Source organism: Pieris napi, chromosome 11, assembly GCF_905475465.1.
Source record: "Pieris napi chromosome 11, ilPieNapi1.2, whole genome shotgun sequence".
NCBI lineage: Eukaryota > Metazoa > Arthropoda > Insecta > Lepidoptera > Pieridae > Pieris > Pieris napi.
The window spans coordinates 2,706,864-2,726,745 of NC_062244.1; the positions used below are offsets into that span (position 1 = coordinate 2,706,864).

General features: G+C 34.1%; 1 protein-coding gene across 2 annotated transcripts in view; it reads left to right on the top strand.

Moving 5' to 3' along the window:
• Positions 1-19,882, top strand: part of LOC125053946 — a 65,916-nt gene that overhangs the window by 23,963 nt on the left and 22,071 nt on the right. For both annotated transcript variants that reach the window (XM_047655581.1, XM_047655579.1), the window contains one exon: positions 9,281-9,326. The gene's annotated coding sequence lies outside the window, so the exon portion shown is untranslated. The remainder of the gene's footprint in view (positions 1-9,280; positions 9,327-19,882) is intronic.

The window sequence follows — 19,882 nt, forward strand, 5'->3', positions numbered from 1 at the left end:
CTGTTAATTTTGTGTCACGGTGCGCGCGCATCGTAAAATTTCACTCTCATCAATTTTTCATAACGCGCCTAAAGAAGTATAACTTCAAAAATGTCCCTGCAATGTAACATTTAAATATCAAATTAACATGTTAAAGTGACCCTCAACTTCCTGAGGTCGATCGGAAACGAAACTTGTTTTAAAGTTCCAATGTTTCATTAACACAATAACTACAACATATAGAGGAATTAACATCACATATCAAGTACCTAAATCTAAGAGAGTTTAGTCAAAGGAAGCGTCACACATATCAAGTAATTTCATTAAGAGATTAAAAATAAAAGAACTATGGGTTCAATATTACTTTAAAGAACAGGTTTTTCGGTTGACAACCGGTTCGAGCCCCAGGTGTTTTTAGGAAGGAGGAAATGCTATTTGCGGACTCAAAAGCTATGTGAAGCTCGGCACACCATCCTTCAATTCATAGAACCGGGTTAGCCTACTGCTTGGGTACTTCCCGCCCTACCGTACAAAGGAGGCTTTGCATTCATCCTGGGTAGCTAGGTAGGGTATTTTTAAAAATGGAATGACAAATACCTAAATATACTCACACTGTGTGTATGTTTGACTGATATATTTTAAGACCAGTTCTATATCTTGTGTAGATTTTATTCCTAGAATAAACCCTAGCGATATAATAATAAAGCGACTTTAACCCCATACTGTTAAAAATTACATAACAAATGGGTGTTAGTTTTATTATTATACTATTATTCTACGTTAGTTATTGTTATTTCCGATAATTTTTGACCTCTTACAGGCTTCTGAACTTTTCATTTGGATCTGTTCTTAGCTTCCTCCACCTACTTCTCCCCAGAAACATTAACTATGTCAGCTCATCGCTTTTGTGGTCTTCCCAAATTTCTTTTTCCTGAAGGTCCCCTCCAGCGGATGACTGCGGAGGTTCATATTTTATCTGTACCTTGCAAGGTGTACATCCCTTGCTTATAAGCCAACTATTAGGAAAGGAAGTACAACATATGTTGAGCTTTTATATCTTCGAAATATGACGAATGACACAAATACTCATTCGTATTGACTTTTTACATATTAAGAAAGTTCCGGTGAATGAGACGCCTGAGCTCGTTTTCCTTTAGCAATCAGACCGGACTTTGCTTAATGAGCTAAGCGGATTGACCCGCGCTAAATGCCTGCAATGTCTAGATGCATACTAATAAACGCGAAAGTCTATTTACGAATTTAAATCTATTCATTCCTTACACTAATACATTAGCCCTATAACTCAGAACTCTTTAGTGTTAAATACAGAAGGAAAAGGCATTTACAAATTTCTTTATAATCAACGAATATATTGGATTCTAGCTGGTGCCCGTGACTTCGTCTGCGCAGGATTAAAATAATATTAGCTTGAAAGACATTTTTATCTACTTTAAACCAGAAGCGATAAAAGTATCAATTTTCATTTAGGAATCGATTTATACTACCTAATGTGCATTTGAAATAAATTATCAATTATTATTGTAGTTATGGTTCACCATTTTGGCTATAATAGCTTACACATAAGATATATACTGTGCTGGGCTTTTTTGTAGGACTATTTAAGATAAACATTTCCATCATACATTACATATGTGTAACTCTGGCGGTTTTGGCAGCGTACGCCGGAATAGCTCGCAGATGGTAGATTTTTTCTACTTGATATTTTGGACAATTCACACAATATCTTTATAAATTGTAGCTTATGTGTTATTCTAATGTATAAGCTATATTATTGTAAAGTTTTATTAAAATCCATTTACTAGTTTTACGTGAAAGAGTAACAAACATCCATCCATACTTACAAACTTTGGCGTTTATAATAATAGTAGGATAGAAACCGAACGTTCGTGGTCAATTCTGTCTAATGGTGTTTAAGCTAGGATTATCTTCATAAAACTAGTACATCACAAAATTTTAGCAGCAACAAGAACTTTTCGTAAATTATTTGAAGTTACATTTTCAATAAAATAACCATTTTATTACTATATTTAAGTTATTTATTATTTTGCCAGCCATTTTGACAATATTTCTGCTTTCGAGACTTTGTGCTTTATCATAAAGGTCAATAAAGATTCTTATTACATCAAAATTTTGTACATAACTTAACTATAAATATTCAAGTGAATCCAAAATAGTATTGCAACTTGTACCTACTTAATAAACAGGTTCTAGAGTGAACATATGAATAAATATAAATATAGCATATGTAATAAATCTCGTTGCTAAAAGCGTTCGTGTTACTAACAAGTCTAGATATATTTGAACCGCAAATACACGAAAAATTCGTGGAAAATATCGTGTGTTGCTTAGTATTTCAGCTATTTTAGCACCAGTATGAAACGTTGCGTGTTCGCGAACAATAAGCGCACGCTAGGTAGTCGATATGTTCTATTTGGTATTTTTTAATTATTTATATCGATTATATGTAGGAAGTAAGTGTGGGATTTCAAGAAAAGTGTTTATTGTATTGTTTTTATACAGGAATTGTTAGTGTGCATTGTTTTAAAGTGTATTGCTTCTTAAAAAGTAGTGAGTGATAGTATAAACAGTATTAAGAAATTTGATATTTTATTCAATTGTTTTTCGTTATGGAATCTAATTTGCAATTTGTTTCCCTTAGTCATAAGTGTACTTTTAAGCTAGTATTAACTTAATGTGAAATACATTAAGACGAATATATTAGAATATAGTAGACGAACATAGTATCTAAACACGAATACCAGGTCTTGTCTTTCGTGCTGTCAAACATATACATAATAAATTATATGCAATATTCTTTAAATTACTTTCCATTTTTGCCAAAACTTAAGATATATTTAACTTAATAATAAAAAAATGTAAACATTTATTAAATAAATACTTATTTGAGAAAGTTTTTTTTTAGTTATTAAAAGCCTATAAAATAGTAAAAAGCGCAGTGTTGGCCTTGTGGCATCAGCGTGCTCTCATGAGGTCGTAAGTTCGCACCCCGGATGCCCTAATGGACTTTCTGTATGCGAATTTAAGATTCGCTCGTACGGTGAAAGAAAACATCGTGAGAAACTAGCAAGGCTTAGACACAAGAGTGTCAGTGTCAGGCACCGAAGGCGAATTTACAAAATTCCACCCGTATCACTTCGACGTACACAACTGAGTGTTCTTTAAAGCAGTTTTTGCCGCGCACCACCACTATGTGAACCCACCTGAAGCATTTCCAAACAACTTCCGAACTTAGTGTCGAATAAAAGAGCGTACCCGTTCTTAAAAGGCCGGCAACGCGAGTGAGTGTCTATGGGCGGCGGTATCACTTAACATCGAGTCTCCTGCCCGTTTGTCCCATGTTATATTAGGATAACATAAAACTAAGTTTAATTAGGGACCTTCAAGAAAAGATCATACCAATTCTTGAAAGGCCGGCAACGAACTTGCGAGCCGTCTGACGTTGTTAGTGTCCATGGTATCACTTAACATCAGGTGAGCCTCCTGCCCGTTTGCCTTCTATTACATAAAAAACAACAATCCCATCAATGAAATCACATCCGTAGAGCGGAATCTATGCTGCAAATCGGAATCATTTGACACTTCGATAATAGTTGTTCTGGTCCATGGACCGCCGAGCTCTGCAACTCTTTATCCCTTTTCGAAGTCGGTTAAAAATATAATAAACATAGGTGTTTATCTCAGCTTCAGATCTGTGCATCCCGTTATGAATCTTATGCATTTGGGTTTATATAATACAGTGAAAGTGTCTAATACGTAATTCTAGTTATAATTGCGTCATAAGTAAAAGGTGTATGTGGGAATCTTTGTCTACAATTCGATTTAATAATTACCTCTATAATGTATAATATAACTTCTGGTTATACCGGATAACGGATGTACGAAAAAAAAAGTTATTTACATTAGTTAAGTTTGGTGGCGGTTTGTTATATATGTTCAGATATATGTTAAATGAAACACTTTGTTTGAAGCAGGATAAGAACCAACTTTAATAATTTATAATGTGAGCATATAACTAACATAACATTAGAGGTACTGCTAATACTTATTACTTATTGAAGAGTTTGTAAATGTAAGTGACACTTATGTGATTGGACATTATCGTAAAATGTTAAATTATCTATATATTAGATTTCTAATAGAAAAGAAATTCTCGTGCCACAGTTTTCGTTGCCATACTCCTCCGAAACGGCTTGACCGATTTTGATGAAATTTTTTGTGCTTATCCGGTATCTATGAGAATCGGCCAACATCTATTTTTCATCCCCCTAAATGTTAGGGGTAGTCCACCCCTAAATTTTTATTTTTTAGACAAAATTTTTAATTTCTATTTTTTTATGATACAGCATTAAAAAATACATACAACCCCTAACTTTCACCCCTCTACGATCAACCCCTATTTTTTTATTGTATATGATACCTATACATGGCAAAACGACGTTTGCCCGGTCAGCTAGTAATTTATAAGTGTGGTAAAAACTAAAGGGCTCATATTGGCTTCAAGTGTGCGATGATTTACATTTCGTTTATGCTTTTAATTATTAACTAAAATATATATAATATGTAACTCAATTAATGTTAGGTAACATACCTCACTTTACAAACACAAAAATAAACAAAACACAAGCTGAGTGCAATGAGTGCTTATCTATATCAATACTATAAAGAGGTAATATTTATAAAGGGATAATCTCTATTAAACCTATTTTGAAAATTCTTTAACCAAAAGAGAGCCACATTAGTAAGTGTACGCTGTATATTAACCCAAAACACGAAAATACGTTTTAGTGGTAGTCGAATTTGCAATGTCGCAGAAAACCGAATGGTTACTTACCGATGAAAGATATGTTATTAAGTTCTAAAGGAGTCTTTTTAGCTCTTCAGTTTTTCTTTTATAGTTTTTTTTATATAATATATACATATATGTGTAGCCGTAAGATTATTTATAAATAAATAATATAGCGCATTTGCCCTATACGCATTTAGCATATAAAATTATTTTTACTACCAACATGGTAGTAAAAATCATTAAATTTAAATTTTCAGACAAAAGCCCGTATCATATAAGTTTCGCGTTACACTGATTGTTCCGTAAATCGCCAATACGTAATTGAACTGTCTGTCTCACGCGAATGCGATAACGTAAAATAGGTATAGGGAGCCAAGCTTAGCCGAGGTCATTGAACTTTTGACATCGTGTGTTAAAATCACTTTCTTAAATTTTAGAATCAATCCAAAAACGACCACTATTTAAGCTTTGACTTATTTAAGCTATCGCGGAATATGCTTAAATGGAGTATTAAGAATATCCATAGCATTAAATAATGCATCATGAGCACAACCCATTTACACCCTCACTTTCACACCAACACACAACACACTTCTGGTGACACTTTATTGCTAAAGGCTGGCTGTTAACAACTTGGATTGCCGGGTATCTTGCGCTCTTGCCTTGAATATTCCCTATAAATTACATACTAACTCAAAATAACTTTATTCATATGGGTAACCAAGTACACTTACGTCAACAGAAAAGATGTTAAATTGATTTTAAATGTACATTTACTACAAGAGCGGGCAAGAAGAACTGGCAAGAATCTCTCCTCCACTTTAAATCGCTAAGTTCTGAGTCATACAAATTGTTTGAACTGAAGCAAATCAATACCAAGGATTAGGATCATTTAAATTATCGTCAAATTTATAAAAAGCTTTATTAATTAATTAACGTTTAGTCCGATACACGTAAATTAATTCATAAAGCTTAATAAAAGCCTAATAGTGGCGCTACAACCTCTTTAGACCTGCCAGATCATTTTTAAATCGAATAGGCAAATAGGTGATCAGCCTCCAGTGCCTGACACACATCGTCGACTTTTTGGGTCTAAGACATGTCGGTTTCCTCACGATGTTTTCCGTCACCGTTCGAGCAAATGTTACATGCGCACATAGAAAGTAAGTCCATTGGTGAACAGCCGGGGATCGAACCTACGACCTCAGGTATGAGAGTCGCACGCTGAAGCCACTAGGCAAACACTGCTCTATCATCTAGATACTTAATTAAATACAAAATATATCATAGGGACAGCTTTATTTATATTAAAGAACTGTTGTCTTTTGCCGACTAAAATGCAATAAAAAGATAGACTAAGCATCGCGAAAGTGAAAGGGTCGAATCGGCAACCTTTGATCTATTGAATTGATGCGCAATTTTGATTTTTGTTAGAGATTCAATCAATCGAGACATCACTTTACGTGACCGACTCGATGATTGACGAATTTTCGTTATACAGGTTGTCCTAAAAAATAAAAAAAGGGCGCTGTGACCCTTGGGCGCAGATCTGATCTGTTTCACGATCCTTTTTTTTTATGTGTCTGAATCAATGCGCATAGAAAGAGAAGTCCATTGGCATGTCCGGGGTTCAAACGCCACCAGGCCAACACTGCTTTATTTTTAACTAGAAGACTCGGCCAAGCGTTACTGTGGCTAAGGTTTTTGTTATATTACATAGTAGTAAACTATTCAAGGCAAACGGTAGGAGAACCAGCCATGGGCACTACCATGTTTTTTTGGTGGTTATGCCAGTAAATTGTAGCTACTGTGAATCGTTGGTACTTATATCACAGCGCCATCTGTTAGAATTGTGACTGTCAAATAATAAACAAATAATTTGCAATAAAATAATATTGCGGGTATAAATTGAGATATAAGCTATCCTCTCTAAGTTAGGTCAAACTGCACACGGTGTGCAAATTTGATTGAAATCGGTTTGGTAGTTTAGGAGTCCATAGCGGACAAACAACGTGACGCGTAATTTATATATATTAAGATTATAATAACGGCGGTTCCCAGTGATGCGCGATTATTTTACTATTGTACAACTGGTCACTGACCCTTCTGAGTCTTCTAGCAATGTGAGTGTCTATGGGACATGGGGCCATGGTCATGTGTTAACATCAGATAAACCTCCTGCCCGTTTGCCCGCTGTTACATTTAAAAAAACTGTTATAACGATCGTGTTTTGTTTTTACTAAAATGTGAAAATATTCTAGAATATATCTAATACCAATCCTTTTCTTTTTGTTTCTATTAAGTAATGTTACTGTTTATTTCTTAATAAATAAAAGTAAACAACATATAGATTAGATATGGAACATACAGTAGTCCTAAATAAGGTATCTCTTCTTGACAAGAGAGTCCACGTTACGATCCTGTTGATAAAATAATATAGTTGTTAAATAACGATTGAATGCCCCGGGAGCCCTTTCACTTTCTTATGGGATTTAGTTCCATACTTTCACGGTTTAAGCGGGAAAGATGAAAGAGATGACTTATGAACTTTTTGGAGTTGGAAGCAGTACAAAATATCAGCAATAAATCTATTGGGCTCTGAGATTCGGGCGCAAGGGATACTGTTACAGTATGCGATGTAGTAATCTATCTCTTTTTATCACAGGGTTATCACAATTTGATGGAAAAAGACGAAATAATACTTAAGTTTCAAAGACTGCAATTTTTGGAGTTTACTACTTAAGAAACGATTTGTTATAGTTATAAGGCCCGGTACGGAAATTTTATGAGGAGTAAAATCAAGTGTAACACGAAAAGTTGATGTGTTATGTAGAAAGAGACAAACATCTATCAATATCTGTAGAATTGAACGTGTAAAAGAATGAGATGGAATACATTTCACAGACTTTTCTATTTTGAATTCACGTTTTGACAGCCACGTTACAACATTGTCAGTGTTGACAGGTGTAAAAAATAAAAGTAGATTGTCTAGCGTGCCATAGAGTTTTGTCAATAGTAATGGTCAGTGAAATTAAAACTAAAAAAATTGTTCATTCTTATTCTTCGCCCGCTCTCGCCCCTTGACTTGCGAACTGGTAGTAATGTAAATTTAGAATCAATTAAACGTCTTTTCTGTTGACGTTCATAAGTGTACTTGGTTACCTATATTAATAATGTTATTTTGAGTTTGAGTTATATTATATCCAATGAGAATTAGCTGCCATGTTGGAATTGCTACGGAGAAATAGATTTTCTGAAATTTTCGTACCAAGTACAAAATTATAGTAAGTTAACTAATAAGGTATTATATTATATATTAGGTGTAACATATATAAGTTTTACCAAATGTAATCTTTAATGTTCCAGTTGCCTTATTGTTTAAAAAACTAATAAAAAAATAATCACAATTAAACGTTCTACGTATAACAATGTCACGCTCCTAGTCCATATTACTATGTATTAGTAATAACTACCGGTAATAAAACCGTCTCGTCTCCATCTATGGACGTATATTAATAATTGATTGACCTGACCGGCGCGAGCGCAGCGTGCGCACACGAGTTTTTGCGGCCCGAGGCGCTTCAGAGAAATGAAAGCCGAAGCAACCTGCCACCGCTTCCGCCACACACGGAACTAGTCTCCGAACGGATAAAATTTATTACTCAATTTCGTCTAAGATCCCGATATACAACGACCTTCACCGAGATGCTTATTTAATGAAACGTATTTTATATTTAATTTAATATTTCAATAAATATAATCCATATGGGTTGCCTAGCAAATTTCAGTCCAGAGTATGTTAAAGGTTAAAAAAAAGAAAAAGAAATCAACATAGTTAATAATACATGAATGTCACCGAGAAATTCAATCGTTTCTTCGGTTCTGCCATATAACACTGTAATGGCACTATAAGCGTCTTGACTAAATGATGAGGAAGAGGATGACCAGGGATTATTTATGTTCAGTTGAGCTGAATATGCAAAGCTTTTTTTTATACCAATTCATAAAAGGCCGGAAACGCACTTGCGAGCCCTCTGGCAATGTTAGTGTCGGGTTTGTCTCCTGTTACATAAAAAAAAGACATTAAGGCGAAACAAAAGGGCGCGGGGGCAGGCAGGCTAAAAAAAAACAAGCAAGAATTACGAATTAATGGGAGTTTTCAAAATACAAAAAAAATAATAATTAATGGACATTATTTCTATGTGCGCATTTAACGGAAAGCTGATCACCTATTTGCCTATTAGATTGACAAATGATAATGAAAAGATACAGGAATCTAAAAAGGTTGTAGCGCCACTGATTTGTTATTATATTTGTTTATTTATAATTCTAGGTCTGTATTAAGTGTTCTTGTTAAACAAATAACTAGAGAAAATATAGTTTCAATGTCCTAGAATTTAATCCGGCACCTTCAGGCAGGTGCCTTGAAACCAATACCTGTCCTCTTTACTCATATTAAATTACTCTTTTCAGGTCACCGGCTGCGGTTGAGCCCTAGGCGCCGCGAGTAACAGACTATGTAAGTTGATTAAGAAATACATGACATATCAAACACACGGAACACACATTCAGAACTTCCAACTCCAGATATAATTGATTCATGAAGTATATGCTCTGCTTTGGTAGTCACGGTTGTAAGGTACGAGATAATGTTCTGTTTTTAATATATATACATATTAATAAAGTTGTGATGTAAAACCAATAGAAACGAATATATTCGCCTTTTATTTTTTAAAGGCCGGCAACGCACTCGTGAGGCCTTTGTCGTTGAGAGTGTTCCATGGCGGTATCACTTAACAACATAACCTCCTGTCCGTTTGCCACCTGTTCATGTATAAAAAAATAGATTTTTCATGACTAAATTCTAAAGCACCGCGTACAAACAAAAGCTACTCAAAACTTGAATAAATCGAAGGCCGGCAACGCTTCCACTAAAAATGACTGCAGATGGACGATGACTGCCCTTTTTGGGCGTCCAATAGGCTCGTTTGCCCTATTATTCTATTAAAAAAACTAAATTATTATTAACCTATTAACGTAATATTTAATTAACTAAATACTTATTTAATTATTTGGCATTATTTAATGCAAGAGTAATAATATATTTCTTTAATAAATAAAAAACTGTACTTGATCTTGTTAAATTAATGCGTGATTATTTATTCATCAGTTATCATCACGTTCACAGATTATGAAAAGACAATCAAAGATTTCTGAATACAGTTTTGGTACGATTTCAAAATATCGTTTGAAATTCGAATTTGTTCGCGATCGTGACAGCTGGGTGTGAAATTTTGGGATGTGTAAATTGTCAGTGAAATCACTGACGAAATGACGTTTCATAAACTTTGATGTGGATCAGGTATTTCGTGATAATGATTGTATTATAAAAATACTGTATAATAGAAAGCAATCAGTATACATAAAATACGAAGAATTTTGTAATGTACCTCGTATTAGATCTTGGGTCTTGGCCGGATTATACGGAGAAACCTTGTAAAACCTTGTCTCATACAAATCGATTTTGGGGTCTCAGATTCAGATTCGAGACTTAGCGCTAAGCGTAACTCCCTAATGTCAAGTTGTATTGCATTTTGACATCCAGGAGTCATGGTAGGTCTCGTTTCTGAATCTAACCCTAAAACATCCGATTCACACTAATTTTTTTTCTTCAGCCTCCATTACTTTATCGCAGTTGCCTTAGGGTGATACAGTGTTTGTCACCAAAGTACTTGGACAAAACATAATTTACAAGTAAACAATCTATAGCCGTATAAAAAAAATTAGTGGCGCTACGACCTTTTTTTTAGGTCTGGACCTCAGATTTCTGAATCTGTTTCATGATCATTTGTCAATCTATTAGGCAAGTAGGTGATCAGCCTCCTGTGCCTGACAAACGCCGTCGACTTTTTGGGTCTAAGGCAACATTTCCTTTACCGTTAGAGCGAATGTAATTGTGCACATAGGAAGAAAGTCCATTGGTGTACAGCCGGGGATCGAACCTACGACCTCAGGTATGAGAATCGCACGCTAATAGTCTGTATATATATTTAAAAAAGAACCGGGGTTCGACATAGTAAAGATTGCTCAACTACTAGGCCATAATCATCTTTTAAATGTACCTACTGTAATCAATTAATAAAAATATTGTCATTAAAATTTTAATATTGCTCATTATCAAAGTTACGCAAAAGTTTACCATTAGGTAATAATATAGGTCACAATTTTCTTTATTAACGCAACAAAAAAATATTACAAAACAATGGAGAAAAAATAACATTTTAATTATGGACGCTCCTTTAAATCTCCATAGATTGACAATGACACACGGATTACGTTGGACATAAACAAAAGAGTTCACACACTGACGTTTGACTTACCATAGTTATTGTTTGAGATGAAATCGGCTTTCTGTCCCACACTTTCATTAAGTAAACAATAAAAAGTTTTCTAGTTTATCAGATTTCTAAGTTCAAATATTTGCGCGATTAGTTTGATAATATGTAATTAAATAAGAGTAGGTCGCATGGTTTGAATTTTTATCTAGGTATTATGTCATTTAAATAGTTATCTCTATCATAATTGGGATTCTCTCATCTGTATGACAATTACAAAACAATAAAATACCTCTTTTGTTTTTTTGGAAGTCGGTTAAAAGGTGAAGTTTTGTAACTATTACTTCAGAATAGTAGTTTTATAAATAAGCCTTCCGTATTATCGTAATAATAAATTTCCGCAATTGTTTTTATTCATATGGTAACATTTAAGACAGAGAATGCATTCTAATCTCCTGAAAATGACTCAGAATATTACTTCTAAAATATATTTATTATATATCTTATATATGTTTATTAGTAATCATAACAATCAAACAGTATTCACAATTTTCTTAACCTACATAGTATTAATAAAATGAATCAAAAGAAAATTAAAACAAATTTAAAAAGTTTGGTACATGTGGCAGTGTACCTTTAACGCTGGCAGCATTTCCTCGCTGTATTGCGATACTTATTCGTTGAGCGAGGAAAGCACCAGCTCTGGGGTCACCGGTACTATCTAAAAGAAAATCAAGTTTTCCTAACCTATACAACTCTGTAATTATACATATAGCTGCTTGTTATGTTATTAGTTATAAGATCTAGGTTTATATATATATTTTTAACGTATTTTTAATTGTAGAATTATCGGAGTAGGTATTATTGAGTAGTTCTATCGTATTAGTAGTAAATGTTAAGATATAATAATTACGTGGGAAATAAATAAATATTGGTCCAACTGCAACGTGATTAAACGTTTAAAAAACTAAAAAATAAATTAGTGGCGCTACAACCTCTTTAGGTCTGGGCCTCAGATTTTTGAATCTGTTTCATGATCATTTTTCAATCTAATAGGAAAGTAGGTGATCAGCCTCCAGTGCCTGACACACACAGACTTTTTGGGTCTAAGACATGTCGGTTTCCTCACGATGTTTTCCTTCACCGTTCGAGCGAATGTTAAATGCGCACATAGAAAGAAAGTCAATTGGTGCACAGCCGGGGATCGTACCTACGACCTCAGGGATGAGAGTCAGGCCAACACTGCTCCCTTGATTTTGAGTTTATAATATGGAAAACATTAACTAAAGAATTCCAGTTTGATGTTAATTTTAACAAAAAACAAAAACCGTTTTACATATACTCGAAGGTTTACCACACGCATTCGTATAGTGCGTTGTCATTTCGCGGTCAATCTAAATAAAATATATATTTATCCGAATAGTACTTATGTAAAAAAATAATATACTATGGACTGAATATTTGCGGTATTCATGTATAGCGTAAAGGTGGGAACTGACCAAAGTTACGAGGTGTAATGTATCATTCGTATCGAGCGTGTTACGCATCGAGCATGTTTCGCTGTGTTCTAAAATCGGCGTAACATGCTCGTCAAAACTCTGTGCTCCGCTTTCGCCGCCAGTGTTCACGAGATGTGATAGTGATAATGTTGATATCTTTCATTCTATTTAATTATTGTTTCATCCAAATTAAGAATAAGAAAAAATATTACTGGACATAAAACTTATTTAAAAACACAGGCGTATGAAGTGGTTTGTTATTGATTGCATATTAAAAACCAAATGATTACTGGACAGTATAAAAACTTTGTACGCAAGTCATTTTGAAGAACTGTTGAATTTAATTGGACCAAAAGTACTTAAAAAAGACACAACTTATAGAAAATCATAATCATGATCACTCGCGACGTGCGACGCGTAATTACTGAACCGCGTAACAGTCAAAGGATTCGCCAAAAAACCGACAGCCGGGTGGAGCACTCAAAGCGAGCAACGAGCGGCTCGTTGCTCGCTGGTTTCCCCGTAACACGACGTACTGACTGCACGAATGCTCGCTGTGTAACAGTACATTACATGTTACATTACACCTCGTAACGTTGGTCAGTTCCCACCTTTAAGGTGGGAACTGACCAAAGTTACAATGTGTAATGTAGCATTCGCATCGAGCGTGTAACGCATCGAGCATGTTACGCTGTGTATTAAAATCGGCGTAACATGCTCGTCAAACGTCTGTGCTCCGCTTTCGCCGCCAGTGTTCACGAGATGGCCGACAGCGAGGACGCGTTGGTATCTTTGATTCTACTTAATTATTGTTTCATACAAATTAAGAAGAAGAAAAAACGTTACTGGAGACCAAACTTATTTAAAAACAGAGGCTTATGTGGTGGTTTGTCATTGATAGCAACTTTGAAAAACCAAATGATTACTGGACAGTATAAAAACTTTGTACGCATGTCTCCGATCGCTTTTGAAGAACTGTTGAATTTATTTGCTCTGGATGAGCTGGGTTCCACAACACTTCCTCTTTTCTTCCATTTTATAGAAAAATACAGAAATTTTTCTTTGTTCCACTCCATGTTTGATTGATTGATCGATTGACGTGTAATTACTTGCGACGCGCGTGCGCTCGGGACGACTTTTGACAAAGAGCGTACTGACCGAACCGCGTAACACTCAAAGGATTCGCCAAAAAACCGACTGCCGGGTGGAGCACTCAAAGCGAGCAACGAGCGGCTCGTTGCTCGCTGGTTTCCCCGTAACACGACGTACTGACTGCACGAATGCTCGCTGTGTAACATTACATTACATGTTACATTACACCTCGTAACGTTGGTCAGTTCCCACCTTTAGACGTTAAATATTATCTATATGGGGTCTTATATATACGAGCCTATTAATATTAATAATTTAGCCTTGAAGTGATGCAATAACAGATAATGAGTAATTTCTATGCAATAAATTGTGTCATTGTTTTGCCTTTACATCCCCATAAATATATTCTTTTGTGTATGTTACTACTCGTAATTTGGAACAAACCTGCGATTCATCTAGGTAAAAGGTTTTCTATCAAAATATATTTCATTTCTAATGTAATAAAAAATACTCTTAGAATTTAAAATTTGTTTCAAACTAGTTTTGATTAAAAGATGCTGTTTTCTTTTTGTTTCTATGACCGAATGACATGTTAACACTATGTTACGAGAAATTATAATGTGTTGTAATTTAAATAAATTCAAGAAATAAGTTTTAGTCTAAATTTAAGCTGGTCATTATTTTTAATTGGATTTGGTGATTTTTCAATCTTCCTTATATTCATGTTACTTTCGATTTAATAATTTAGCTAATTACGTAAGCTTCCTCAAATAATTGTGACTCTTACATAACACTTATAATTTATATTACGTTAAATAACTTATTAATACGTTAAACATATACTACAAACCATTGTAAAGTTTTAATAGATACTAAATTAATTTTTAGTTTCTGAAAAACATGACGGACGAAGTTTAGTTAAATAGTGGACCTCAGATTTCTGTATTTGTTTTGAGTTCATTTGTTTTTTCTAATAGGCAAGTAGGAGATCAGCTTTCAGTCACCACGCCGACTGTTTGGGTATAAAGTTTGACGGTTTCCTACGATGTTTGCTTTTACCCTACGAGCGGGTGTTAAATGCCCACAAAGACAGAAAGCCGGTCGAATCTACGTCCTCAGAGATGAGAGTCGCATGATGAAGCCACTAGACGCTGCTATATGTTTTTGATGATTAAACACTTGCGTTTAGTTCTATTTTCATGTTACGTTAAGGGTCTGTTTCATAATCTATGGATAAAGTACCAAAATCTATGCAACACATAAATTATTTGGAAGATAAATTGTGCTATTTGACACTTCATCGGACTCATAACTTATGATGGACTTTATGTGACGAATAGCGCTATCTGACAGTCGTGAAACGCAACAATACTGTTTTTCCTACCAATAAGTAATAAATAGCTAATTTGGAACTTATGTAGAATTTATCCGTACATTGTGAAACAGACCCTAAAGAGTCTATATAATCTGTGCTTGTAACTGTCAATTTAGCAAGCATCTAATAGATTACCTTATTGAATGCACGGAACATGTAAAATTATTACTAAACCAATTACTTCCCACGATATCTTAAACAAATGCTCATTCAATACTCATTATGCATACCGCTTCCTGAATACCATTCCTGTAATACAATCTCACGGGGTCATGTCGGCATCCCTCTTGCAATGCGTAAAATATCATAAGAGCATTATGTAATGCCTTAAAACGTTACCGCATTACGCTTTGTGGGAACGGACCACGGACCACACAGTTGGCGGGAATTTGCTTACACTTTGACAGGTGACATTTCCTGTATCACAGCCATCAGTGTAATACATCATAGGCTATAGAATGTTATGACAGACCATAGATCCATTTAATGTGAATCGAATTCGATTTTCGAAGTGAATGCCTTTCCGGTTAATGCATTTACACAGATTTCTAATTGTCACAGATTAAAAAACTAATATCTTTGTGTATGAACTCAATAAGGAGTTATACTGCGAGCAGTGTTGGCCCATTGTGGCTTCATTCTCTCATCTCTGAGGTCGTAGGCTCGATCCCCGACTGTGCACCAACGGACTTTCTTTCTAAGTACATACTTAACATTCGTTCAACCGGGAATATCGTTAGGAAACCGGACCCAAAAAGTCTGTACTTCCCTATTAGATTGACAAATGATTCATGACAGATACAACAATCTGAGGGTCAGACCTTAAAATGTTGTAGCGCCATTGATTAATTTATATTTAACTATATATAAGGACGTGCTTAAAGGTTTACTTAGATAATATTAACTACTAACAATGTAAGTTTTAGTTCCCAAATAGTAAACAGTTCAACAGTGTTGCTATTATATAAACCCATTAATACACCGTTGCACTTAATTACTGGTGCAAATGTACCGGCGGTATACATTTCACAGTAATTTATGTTCGCTCCTCAGTACAGGACCTCGTAAATAATGGTAACAGAAGCCTGCGTGCCGTGGGAGAGGCGCGATCCCACGCATCTTCTTATACCCTAGTACCTTTGGTGAAATTTATATTTTAATTGCAAGTTTCTATGCTATTAATTTGTTTTTGAAGTTATACTTCTTTAGGCGCGTTATGAAAAATTGATGAGAGTGATATTTTACGATGCGCGCGCACCGTGACACAAAATTAACAGAATGAAATTGCCCACGGAAGATGCTACGGTATTGCACATAATTGAAAAACAACATTCGAATAATAATAGAATTTATGTTACACTTAATGTTAGAGAATAATAATAAATAATTATTTATTTAATTTTTCAAATGTAAACTGAACTTTATTGACTATAATGACTCCTTTTCCAGTCTTTGATTATTTAATTGTAATTAATTATTTGCATGCAAACAAAAACTATTTTTAATAATGCCAAAGAAGTATAACTTCTTACGCGCGTACATAATTAGGTACACGCACCCTTTTTTTTAATCAACGGCTCTTTTGCCGTTTCAAAGCTTTGAATTTAAATGGAACTTATCTTAACTTTATTCAATAAGTAACAATATCAAGTTTTCCAAAAATGGAAGAGGAAAGTTAAAGTTGTGCTGATTGAAATAATCAAATTATTACTTTTACATTTATTTCTGATGATTGAAAAATCCAAAATAACTTTAAAATATAATCTTAAACTAAGCTGTGCTGTATATCAATAATGAAAATATCAGAAAAGTCATCATAGTATGTAACTATACTAAATAATTGTTAGGTTAAAAGTATCAGTATTAATAAATAATTTATTAAGTAAATAGTCACACATAAACACAAACATAATTATTATACATTTGGTTTTGAAAATTTTATAAAACCAGTTAAAAATAAAATAAATAAATCAGTTAGGCTACAACCCGTTTAGTCTGGGATTTCTGTATCTGTTTCATGATAATTTACCAATCTAATAGGCAAGTAGATGATCATCCTGTGCCTGATACACGCCGTCGACTTTTTGGGTCTAAGGCAAGCCGGTTTCCTCACTGTACGAGCGAGTGTTAAATGCGAAAGACATTGGTGCACAGCCGGGGAACTCACCTACGACCTCAGGGATGAGAGTCGCACGCTGAAGCCACTAAACCAATACTCTATATAAAAATTGTTGGTAACCTAAATATAAATAGTTACATCTATTGTTTGAGAACGTTTTATTAAATAGTTCGAAATTTAAAATATTAGTTCGTGTAACATTAAATCAATCGTCGCAGCAATTAAGAGATTTCTAGAAAGTACTAGACTCATTTGCTGCGTATAACTCAGAAGTAATGATCTTAGCTTACAAGACATGATATACGTCTGATTACAGTTTTATACAATATAATTAATTTGTGATACTGAATTCGTCTTTAGGCTTTTCTCTCAAAGTTCACAAAAGAGAGTACTTTACATGAATGACAATTTAGCGTATACAATAATTATAGCTAATAAGTAATATTATGTTGACTTAATTTTCTACAATACTAATGAATAGATTAAACTAAGGTAATGTTCATTAACAGTCTTAATGTTCTATAATGTTTTGACACTATGTTCGTGTGTCCTCATAACTAACGTTATTCTTATTTAAAAGTTTATTTTAATCTGTAGTTAACATTACAGACAGGAAAAATCTGTTTTTGAATGTGTGACGAATGAAGTTAAAATCTATTAATTTGATCACAAAAATGATACACCATTAGAATGCTTTTTTAATGAGGTGAAAATGCGCTTACGCAGACCCACGCCATGGATGTCGAACTTGACGCGGAGACTGTGGGGCTGGGTCTACACATATAGCCCTCTGCGTTTCAGAGAGTAGTGAGAGCCTACCCACTAACAACACATCAGCCATACACACATCAACCGAAGGACACCATTAGAATGCTATATTTTCCCTGAGTAATATATGCTATATTTATTTTTAAGTAATTTAATGCTGTGCGAAGTCGGGACAGGTCGCTGAAACAAAAATACTGATAATAATTATATATGTTTAATAAAGTAGTTTAATTAATGTTTTTTATAACATATATTCATTAACAAAACTTACAGCGTAAACAAAGTATCAGAGTTTTGTAACCTAGCAGCAGTTAACAAATTAAATAATTAATTAGTTAATACAGGTTGTGCTGACAACTTAATAATAAACTTCGTCTAATAACTCGTACTTGGATTTTTGTTTCATTTAATATAACTATAATTTATATAATCTTTAGTTCAATTAGTCTTGTTAATCACTAGGTTAACATGAAATACTATTTACTAAGTCTTTTAGAAAAAGGTTTTAATGCTTTTTAAGTTTAACTTTTCTGGAAATAAACAAAATGGCCAGTAGTTTCTTTACACATTATAAAATGAAAGAAGTGAAGTAGAAGAAATGAAGTATCCCACAGCCACGACTGTATGAACGCGATAAACCCATAACTAACAAACTGTTAGTATTTGTAACGATTTACTGTCAAAAATGTGTGTTAATTGACTGAATTATAACTATTGTTGAACGAAATGCACGCAAGCAAATCTTCGGGTGGATAATTAACATTCTATTGTAGCAAAATAAAACAATATAATATTCATAAAAGTAAATACAATCACAAAATTAAACATGAATATACAAATAATTATTCATATGAGTGTAATAACTATCCCCACTTTTACTTTATACGACGGGAAAGTAATATGATGTTATGATAATATTATTCAATTAGAGTCTTGGACGGTAAGGTTGCCACAACGTTATTTAATCGGTAGCATTAATTAATTCGGTGATTCAGAGATACTGTTATATTTGTTACCATGGTTACGGCCATGGTAAAGATGTCTTTTTTAATACAAGTTTTACAGTTTGATGTTGTTTTTGTTTATTTTTGAAGGACTTTGAAAAAACTGTGTATCGTAATGAAAATAAATAGATCAGTGGCGCTACAACCTTTTTAGGTCTGGGCCTCAGATTTGTGTATCTGTTTCATGATCATTTGTCAATCTAATAGGCAAGTAGGTAATCAGCCTCCTGTGCCTCTCGCACGCGGGCGAAGTTTCCTTCACCGTTCGAGCGAATTTTAAATACGCAAATAGAAGGAAAAATCATCGGTGCACAGCCGGGGGTCGAACCTACGACCTCAGGGATGAGAGTCGCACGCTGAAGCCACTATGCCAACACTATACACGCCATTAAAAAATAATGGTTCTAAATTTAATGGGCATAGAACGGACAAGAAGAACTGACTATAAACTCTATTTTAAATGTATAATGTTATAACGTTTGTAATATCGTAATATTTATTTTAATTTTAGATATAATGACAGGCTACATGGCCATGTGAATGCTGAGGCAATCGAACTTCTTGACACAACATGAATAAGATGCCTAAAGAGAACTAAACCTTTTGAATTAATAAACCTAGTGTAGTTAATATAAGTGCAAATGCGGTATCTCGGCCACACGAACAGTGTCAAAACATTATAAAACACTAAGACTGTTAATGAACATTACCTTAGTTTAAGCTATTCACTAGTTTTAAGTCAACATAACATTACAGATTAGCCATAATTATTGTATAGGCTAGATTGTCATGCAAAGTCACACTCTTTTATGATGTTTTTTGTAGGAATAAAAACATATAATGACACTTTTGATTAGGACTTTAAATAAACTAATTAACGGTT